Here is an 8,486-nt window from a genome sequence, read left to right on the forward strand (position 1 = left end):
TGAACCAAGGCCTCATGGGAAAGGACATAACCTTAGCCTCAGATTACTCTGGTTGACTGTGCTCAGACCCTGAATGGACAGGAAATACCCTTGACACCCATTAACCACATAGAAGCCAAATCCCTGTTTGGCCAAGAGATTCCTCCAGGCCCTGAATGGCTGGAGGATACACCCTCTTCAAGGTCTGATGGGTCGGAAGACACTCTTGGAGGCCACGATTGGTCAGGAGATGGCCTGCGTGGACTCCCACTTCTCCTTTCTCCCTCGTGAGAGCCCCACAGGCAGGGTGGCCTAGGTCCAGGAGGGGTAGGAGAAGGTGATTCCGTACAGCTGGGCCCAGGAAGAGAAGCCCCTCTTCTTCCTGATGAAGTGCTGGTGGTTGCCCTTCTCATTCTGAATGGTGGTGACACGCTTGTCCAGCGCCTTAGGCTCGTGGTAGTGGTAGGGCACGTGCTGTAGGCGGGGCCGCTGCAGTAGTCGGGGGGGCACCATGCCATAGATGTGCACGTGGTCACACTACGCCACCAGTCACCATGGTGAACCAGCCTGTGCTCAACCATGAGTAGGACTCTTCCCTGTCCTTGCCTGTCTCACTCCGGAAGAGGTCATCAGACTGGCTCATGCAGCCAAGAGAGATGGCGTAAGCTTCCATGTTGGGGAACACCAGGCCTGCCCGCTGGATGACATGCACCAGCCTGTCCTGGGGCATCTGCATCTTGTTTGGGAGACCCCAGGAGGTGAACAGGGTTTCAGAGGTCTGGTTGATGAACTCCTAGAGTCTCCGCAGCGCATGGAATGCACTGGAATGGGCTGCTACACGGAAGGTGGTCTAGTTACCCACAAGGTGGTCTGAGTAGCCCATGGTGGGGGTGTGCAGATTGTGCACTCGGCCTGCTTGACCTCAGGGCCCAGTTTGGTTCCTAGCAGGTGGCTGGAGCTGATGACAATCACATTGGTGGCACCGGGTGGGCAGTGTCTTGTGGGCGAGAATGGGGATGTAGCCATCAGTGATGCTCCACTTCTTGAGGTTGACCAGCTGGCGGATCTGGCTCCACTTCTTGAGGTTGACCAGCTGGCGGATCTGGCCCCACAGGGAGCTGTAATGAGAGACCTCACTGGCACTGAGCTACCGAGGGCGAGGATGGTGATGAGAGCAAAGAGGATCACACACACTGCTGACCACTGGTGTTTGTTGTTACTCATCTCTCTCTGGCGACTGCTGTGGGGCAGAGGCCGGCATCCTGCAGATGGCCCAGGGGGGAGGGGTGTGGGGTCACACCTCCCCTGGGGGGCGCCAGCTCCTCTCCGTCCCCAAGCCCCCTCACATGGTGCCTGGAGCCCAGAGTTGAGGTCTGCGCTGCTCTGGCTGCCCAGGCCCCGCTGCCAAAACAGCTGTTTTGACTGATTCTGGTTTTTCAGTGGAATAAGGGTGTACAGGGCATGCTCAGTTGCACAGTCATTTCCGACTTTTTGAGACTTCATGGACTGTACCCTGCCAGGTTCCTCTGTCCAATGGATTCTCTAGGCAAGAATACTGGAGTGGGTAGCCATGCCCTCCTCCAGGGGATCTTCCCAACCCAGGGATCAGATCCCAAATGGCATCTCCTGTGTCTCCTGCATTGTAGGCAAATTCTTTACCGCTGAGCCACAGGGGAAGCCAAGAAGCAAGGCAGTTGGCTGAGAATGAGGACAGAGAGTGGGGTGAAATGGCTGTTTTGGAGGCTGGGAGGCTGAGTGTATGGGGGACATTGAGTAGAATAACCTGGTAATGAGGAAAGCCTGCTTGAGTCTTGTCTTCAGGAGCCAAGTGCAATTAAGCAGGTGCTCATGTGGCTGCTCAGCCGTGTCTGACTCTTCGCAACCCCACGGACTGCAGCCCGCCAGGCTCCACTGTCCATGAGATCCTCCCGACAAGAAATACTGGAGTGAGGTGCCGTTTCCTCCTCCAGGGGACCTTCCCAACCCAGGGTTCAAACCTGTGTCTCCCGCACTGGCAGGCAGATTCTTACCACTGAGCCACTTATCCCCTCCTCCCACGCAGGAGATAATACACACTTCAACCAGGAGCCACTGTGTGCAACACACAGGTGGGCTTAGGAGTGCTGAGGCTCGGTTAGGCAAGTGTGAGGAAGATGGCAGGAGGGCCCCTGATCCAGCCTCCTTCTTACTCCTCAGACCTTGGTCCTGTTTCTGATGCTGGTCTTGTTTTTACTGATGCCTTCCTGGTCTCTTTGCCCCCATCTACCTTCCTGCCCTTCACCCCTCTGGGCCTCAGCCATCCTCCTCCTCTTTCTTCCCTACCCCTCCTTCAATTTCTCATCCTGAGAAAACGAGGCCCACAAGCCAGCTCAGCCAGAAGTGGAACTGGTACTTCAAAACGGCACAGTAATAGTGACTTTCTCTGTTTGACAAAGACTCCTACCTACCTGCCAGCACCAGAGCTGATTTTCTTAGAATGCAGGCTCCTTGAAATTGGAGGAAGCAGCTCGTCCACCCATCAATAAGTGTGGCCCAAGGTGTAATTATTGTTAGGCCTGTTGTGAGAGGTGAAGGTGGTCCCTGAGCTTCCCCTCTGCTGTGTTCCATAACGAGCTTGTCTGGTGGAGGAGATGGACCCAGGCCCAAAGGACTCAGCTGGGATGTGTCCTGGTCTCCCTTCAGACTGAAGGACTTATTCCCCCAGCTTCTGGGAATGCTGTGGGCAGGTGGCCCCCTGCTGTCAGCAGTCTCAGGAATTGTTTAGCTAAGGTCCAGCCTGCATCCAGTGACTGGTCTATACCAGGTTATAAAGGCCTGACTTTCTCAACCCAAGTTGAGGTGTCTCAGAAGGGTCATTCCAGTGACAGAGCTCCTGGGGGAGGTGGCAGGGAGGTGAGCTGAGGCTTTCACAGCTTCACCTCTCCATCTCCTCAATTCTTGCCTCCCTCCTCTCCCTCCGACAGCTGTTGACCTCAAGGGCACCCCTTAATCAACGTAATCACCCTTATCTCCCTCTCAGAGATTCTTCTGGGGAACCCAACTTGCAACAGTTGAGGCTGATAATGACCCAAGAAATCAGACACTAAGGTGAAATTGGTTTTCTTGGCATAGCACTAACATCACACCTGAACTCTAAAATGATCCCTTCCCTGGATTCCTCCTATTCTACAAAATCATAATTGCATGTGTGTTTTGCTGAAAGTTTTCACTTTCGTCTCAGGTTCAAAGGATTTGTTAACAAAATAAGCCACTCATTCTGTATAAATAAATAATACAAATGTTTGTTAGAGGATTATCTAGCTTACTTTCAATATACTAACATTAAAAGAAAAGATAAATAGAAACAACAGAAGATACATATGCAAGGAGATCAAACCAGTCAATCCTAAAGGAAACCAGTCCTGAACAGAAGGACTGATGCTGAAGCTGAAACGCCAGTACTTTGGCCACCAGATGTGAAGAGCTGATTCACTGGAAAAGACCCTGATGCTGGGAAAGATTGAAGGCAGGAGGAGAAGGGGATGACAGAGGATGAGATGGTTGGATGGCATCACTGACTTGATGGGCATGAGTTTGAGCAAGCTCTGGGGGTTGGTGATGGACAGGGAGGCCTGGCGTGCTGCAGTCTGTGGGGTCGCAGAGTCAGACACGATTGAGCGACTGAACTGAACTGAACTGAGAGGATACATCACCAAATTGGGTTTTGACGAGCATCCAGACTCAAACAGCAGTGGGAAGTCCCTGTGACACAGCACGTCTGGAGCCCCAATTGGGAAAAAAGACCCAGGCATCGCATCCGCTCCTTGGGTGAGACTTCAAAGACTGCACCTCAGGGTTCCCGCTTTTAATCCCATGACGCAAACTGATATCATTAATCTGTGAGCAAATAGCAGCTCTGGTTTCCTGTTAATGCTGTTTGCTTTGTCTTATAAAACTTGGAATGTTGTTAACCCCAGGACTTGGTTGGCCAGGGCACCTCCAGGGGCTCAACAGTCTCCAGATTCATCCTCTACCTATGGTGCTTACAATGCTTCCACTCACAGCAAGCAGTCACTCACAGTCAGGGCAGTGTCCAGGCAGGTTAGAAGCAAGGTCAGAGGCCTGCTCTGCTCCGTCTGTGGAGCCTAAACAAGACTATTTAATTTCCCTAACAAGGTGTCACCTTCTAGGCCCCAAGCCCACTTCCTTCCTCAAGTATAAGTTGTTCCCACGCTTTCTCCTCTGCTCCCCTAGCCTCCAGACCATGGCCCTGTTTCATGCATCAACGTGGGGACACAGGGGGATGTGCCTACTTCTGTCACGCTGCCATGCCGTATTCTGGGCAGGTCAGAACCTGAGGCTGCCAGAGCGACTGGAAAGTGGGAGCTGAAATGCCAGGAAGGAGGAAAGGCAGAGAGCCCTGAAATCTGAGTGAAAACTCTCCTCCCGGTCTCTACCCTCATCTCCATTGTCAGCTTCTTCCTTTTTAAAAAAAAAAAATCTTTGTATCATTTAATATGTTATGAAAATTCCTCAGCATCAGTAAGAACAGAGTACATACAATATCATTTTGAAGGGCTTTCTTGGTGCCTCGGACATAAAGAATCTGCCTGTAATGCAGGAGATCCGGGTTAGATCCCTGGGTCGAGATCCCCTGGAGAAGAAAATGGCAACCCACTCCAGTATTCTTGCCTGGAGAATCCCATGGACAGAGAGCCTGGTGGGCTACAGTCCTTGGAGTCACAAAGAGTCGTACACAACCGAGCGCCTTTCACATCATTTTGAATGCCCGTGTATATTCCACTGTACAGATATACTGTAATTTAACCATCTACTATTGGTCATTTGGAAGGTTTCCAATTGTTAAGGTTAATTTCGGGGGAGGGGGGTTTGTGGGCTTTTCTTTCTTCAAGCTGAAGGGACGGCTTCCCTGGTGACTCAATGGTAAAGAGTCCGCCTGCCAGGAGACACAGGATGGCTCCCTGGTCCAGGAAGATCCCGCTTGCCACAGAGCAGCTAAGCCCTTGTGCTACAGCTACTGATCCTGCGCTCTAGAGTCTGGAAGCCACGACTACTGAGTCAGTGTGCCACAGCCACTGAAATTCGCACCCCCTAGTGCCCGTGCCCTGAAACAAGAGAGGCCACTGCAGTGAGAAGCCCGCACATGGCAGCTGGAGAGTAGCCCCCGATTGCCCCCAAGCAGAGAAAAGCCTGTGCAACTACAAAGACCCAGCGCAACCAACATCCACTCATTAATTATTTAAAAACCTGAAGCGAAAGTCGCTCGGTTGTGTCCGACTCTTTGCGACCCCATGGACTGTACAGTCCACGGAATTCTCTAGGCCAGAATACTGGAGTGGGTAGCCTTTCCCTTCTCCAGGGGATCTTCCCAACCCCGGGTTGAACCCAGGTCTCCCACGTTGCAGGCAGAGTCTTCACCAGCTGAGCTACGAGGAAAGCCCTACAAAGCCTGAAGGAGACCACTTATGACGTCATTCTGTTCCCAGCTGGAAACAGGTTCCAGTGTCGCCAGGACTGTCCCATCTCTTGGGTTTGTTGGTGCTGCTGGCAGCCTGACAGGCTCAGAACCAGAGGGAAAGAGGGGCTACTGCCAGGGAGGAGAAGGTTCATGGTCAGGGAGGCTGAAACCTACAGGCAGGAGTGGCTAAAACACCCAGTCCTGTGAACTTCGGCCACACCACCTCAGTGGCAGATGGAGATGAGGCTGACAGTTGATGCAGAGAGACAGGAAAGGGTCTTGGATTCTCAAGAAGCAAACCTGAGACCCGGGTACAAGTAGTTTATTGGGAGGTTGTTCTGATTCCGGTGGTGAAAAACTAGAGGGAAGGACCTTTGTTCTTGTCTTCTTTGAAGGAAGAATTCAGCAGAGACCAAGATTGTGAAAAGATAAAGGTGTTTATAAAAAGAAGCAGAATACGTGTAAAAGAACACGTAGCTGAACTCAGAGTGAGTCATGTGCAACGGGGCTGGCTTAGGTTGCTTAAATCAAGGTAGTTTTCTGCTTTTGTTTTCTGACCAGTCATCTTCATATCTGGTCCTGGTATGGGCACACATCTCTCAGCCAAGATGGATTCCAGCTGACCTCTTCTCCCTCCTTTTGTCCTTCCCCTCGACTGAGGGCCTTCTCTGGGTGTGTGTTGGGCCAGGAAACCCCACAAGAATGCACCCCGTCTGGGCCCAGTGCTCCCGCTGGTCTCCCATCTCGAAGCCTCAGCAGGAGACCAGCTGCAGTTGCTCAGCCAGGGGCCTGTGCACCTCTTACCTCAGGTCTGAAGAGAGGAGCCTGACCCAGATGTTACTGAGTCGCGTCTGCTGTGAGCACCCAGGGCCCAATCCCGCCGGGGACCCTCTGAGATGGGGCCAGGACTAGGGTGAGGTACTTGGGGTGCCAGATTAAGGAGGGACCCACTCTCGCACAGCCCTGGTAGCTGCCGCCTTACATCTTGCACCCTGGAGCCTCTCTTACCTTGTCCTAGTCCCTGCCCTGCTCTGAGAGACTGTGCAGAACTAACCTCACGATTGTTCCATCCACAACTGGGGGCCAGGGATCTTGTCGCTGACCCCACCCTTCATTGATTGAGCATTTCCCCTGGGTTGTTAAATCTCAGCACTTGCGGCCCTGAGGCAGAGTCAGAGGGAGGAAGAGCTGGTCCTGCAGGAACCTCAGAGGTGTGCTGAAGGCACGCAGGCCGGGTGTCCATGGCCCCTGCTATGGACGGAGAGGATGTGTTTAGAAACAGAGTTCAGGGAGCCGGAATATATCCCTTCTCTCTCCGGGGCCCACCCCCTTCTGCTTCTGTGACCCTTGAAGCCAGTGAAGGAAACGTTCAAGAGAATCACTTGGAGAACTAGGCTGTGTCTTCGGAATCTGGAGATGCCGGGACTGGTAGTCTTCTCGTACCTCGTGGTAGCCACCTTGTGTAGTCCTTGAGGTGAGGTGCATCTGCAGTACAGCAAGAAGTGGGCCTCCCGGGAAAGACCTGTCCTTCTCAGAAGGGGGGCCTGAGCTTCTCAGGGCCAGAGATGAACCCCAACCACGGAAGCCAGAGTTTCACTTCCTGGGAGCGTCCTACACGAGAGGACAACCAGCAGGGAAGTCCATGGGAAATGCGGGGGTAGCAGCCAGGCTTAGAACGTATCACCCAGATCACTGACGGGAGTTCCTTGAAACACCCACAAAGATGCTCCACAGGAAAGAGGCAGCCTCGGGCACTGCCACACAGAGGACCTCAGTGCCAAGCTGTTGCCAGAGCAGCCACGATATGCCTTTTCTGCTCCCCACCCTGCCAGCCCAGCCCAGCCCTGGCTGAGGAAGGGCAGCAGAGTGAGAAGGGAGGGAGAAGAAGGGAAGGACAAGGAGGAGAAGCCACCCTCTCCCATCTCCCCCAGGCCAGTTTCCTTGGCAGGAGGCCCAGGCTGGAGGACCAGGGAACGTCAGGTGGATAAAAGATCAATGCTTTGATATTTTATTGGACTGGACTTTTAAAAAATACCTTTAAAAAAAGTATTGACACCCAAGTGTGACTCAGAAAGATGCAGGGTCTGAGCAGTCATCTGTGTTAGGATGGATGAGTCAGCATTCAGCAGTACAGTTGGCAGGGAGAGCGGTTGGAGAGAAAAATGTCATTTTCAGCTACTGTCCTCCTGGGTTCATCCATTCAATAAACCCGTGTCCTCCATTCTAGCTTTGCCCAAATGTGCTAAAATGGCATTATTTTAAAATTCTGTCTGTATATCTAGAATTCGTTCAGAACCTGGGAGAGAGATGTGGTTTATTGACATCCCCCACCCCCGCCACCAGCCAGTGAGAACTCTGGCCCTGCATGCTGACACTGTTTCCAAAAGCAACAGAACAGTTGGGAGCTAAGAAGCCACCCCAGTCGTGACTGCTGCAGCCTTCCCCACCTCCCCCCTGCCAGAGAGGCCCTGGAGGTTGAGATGCAATCACAGTGGCCAAGACAGGAAACTCTAAGAAGCAGAATATTAATAGTAAGACTGGGATTGACTTCAGCCAGAGTCAACATTGCTGCTATCCCCGCTCTCAATGGCCAGCATTGTTATTAAACAGCTTGAACATCATCTGTGAGGAAAGCTGGACCTCCTGTGCTTGCTGATGGCTCGGTGTTGGATGCCAAAGGAATTTCCCTTCTCATCCAAGGTGATATAAGGAAGGGTCAGTCTTGCTCAGGGACTTTGAATCTCGTGTGCACACAGATCCCCTGGGTCCTTGTCAGAATGCAGAGTCGGATCTGGAGTGGGGCAGGAGTATGCAGTTTTAACTAGCTCCCAACTGGTGTCAAGTGCTTTGGTGCGTGGACTCCATTTACAGTAGCAAAGATCCAGAACAGTGGTTCTCCACTTTAGCTGCATGTGAGAATCACATGCGGGAATCTGCAAAATCTCAGATTCAGATTTCATTGGTCTGGAGTGGGATCCTGATGCTGATGTTTTTAAAATTCCCGTATAATTCTGTAAGAGCTTCCCTGATGGCTCAGTGGTAAAGAATC

At 52.4% G+C, this 8,486-nt stretch overlaps 1 pseudogene; it reads right to left on the minus strand.

Moving 5' to 3' along the window:
• Nucleotides 1-291: 291 nt before the first annotated feature.
• Nucleotides 292-1,203, minus strand: LOC138087536 (alpha-N-acetylgalactosaminide alpha-2,6-sialyltransferase 6 pseudogene; annotated as a pseudogene).
• Between the last annotated feature and the right edge of the window lie 7,283 nt (nt 1,204-8,486).

Source organism: Capricornis sumatraensis, chromosome 10 (genome assembly GCF_032405125.1).
Source record: "Capricornis sumatraensis isolate serow.1 chromosome 10, serow.2, whole genome shotgun sequence".
NCBI classification, from domain to species: domain Eukaryota; kingdom Metazoa; phylum Chordata; class Mammalia; order Artiodactyla; family Bovidae; genus Capricornis; species Capricornis sumatraensis.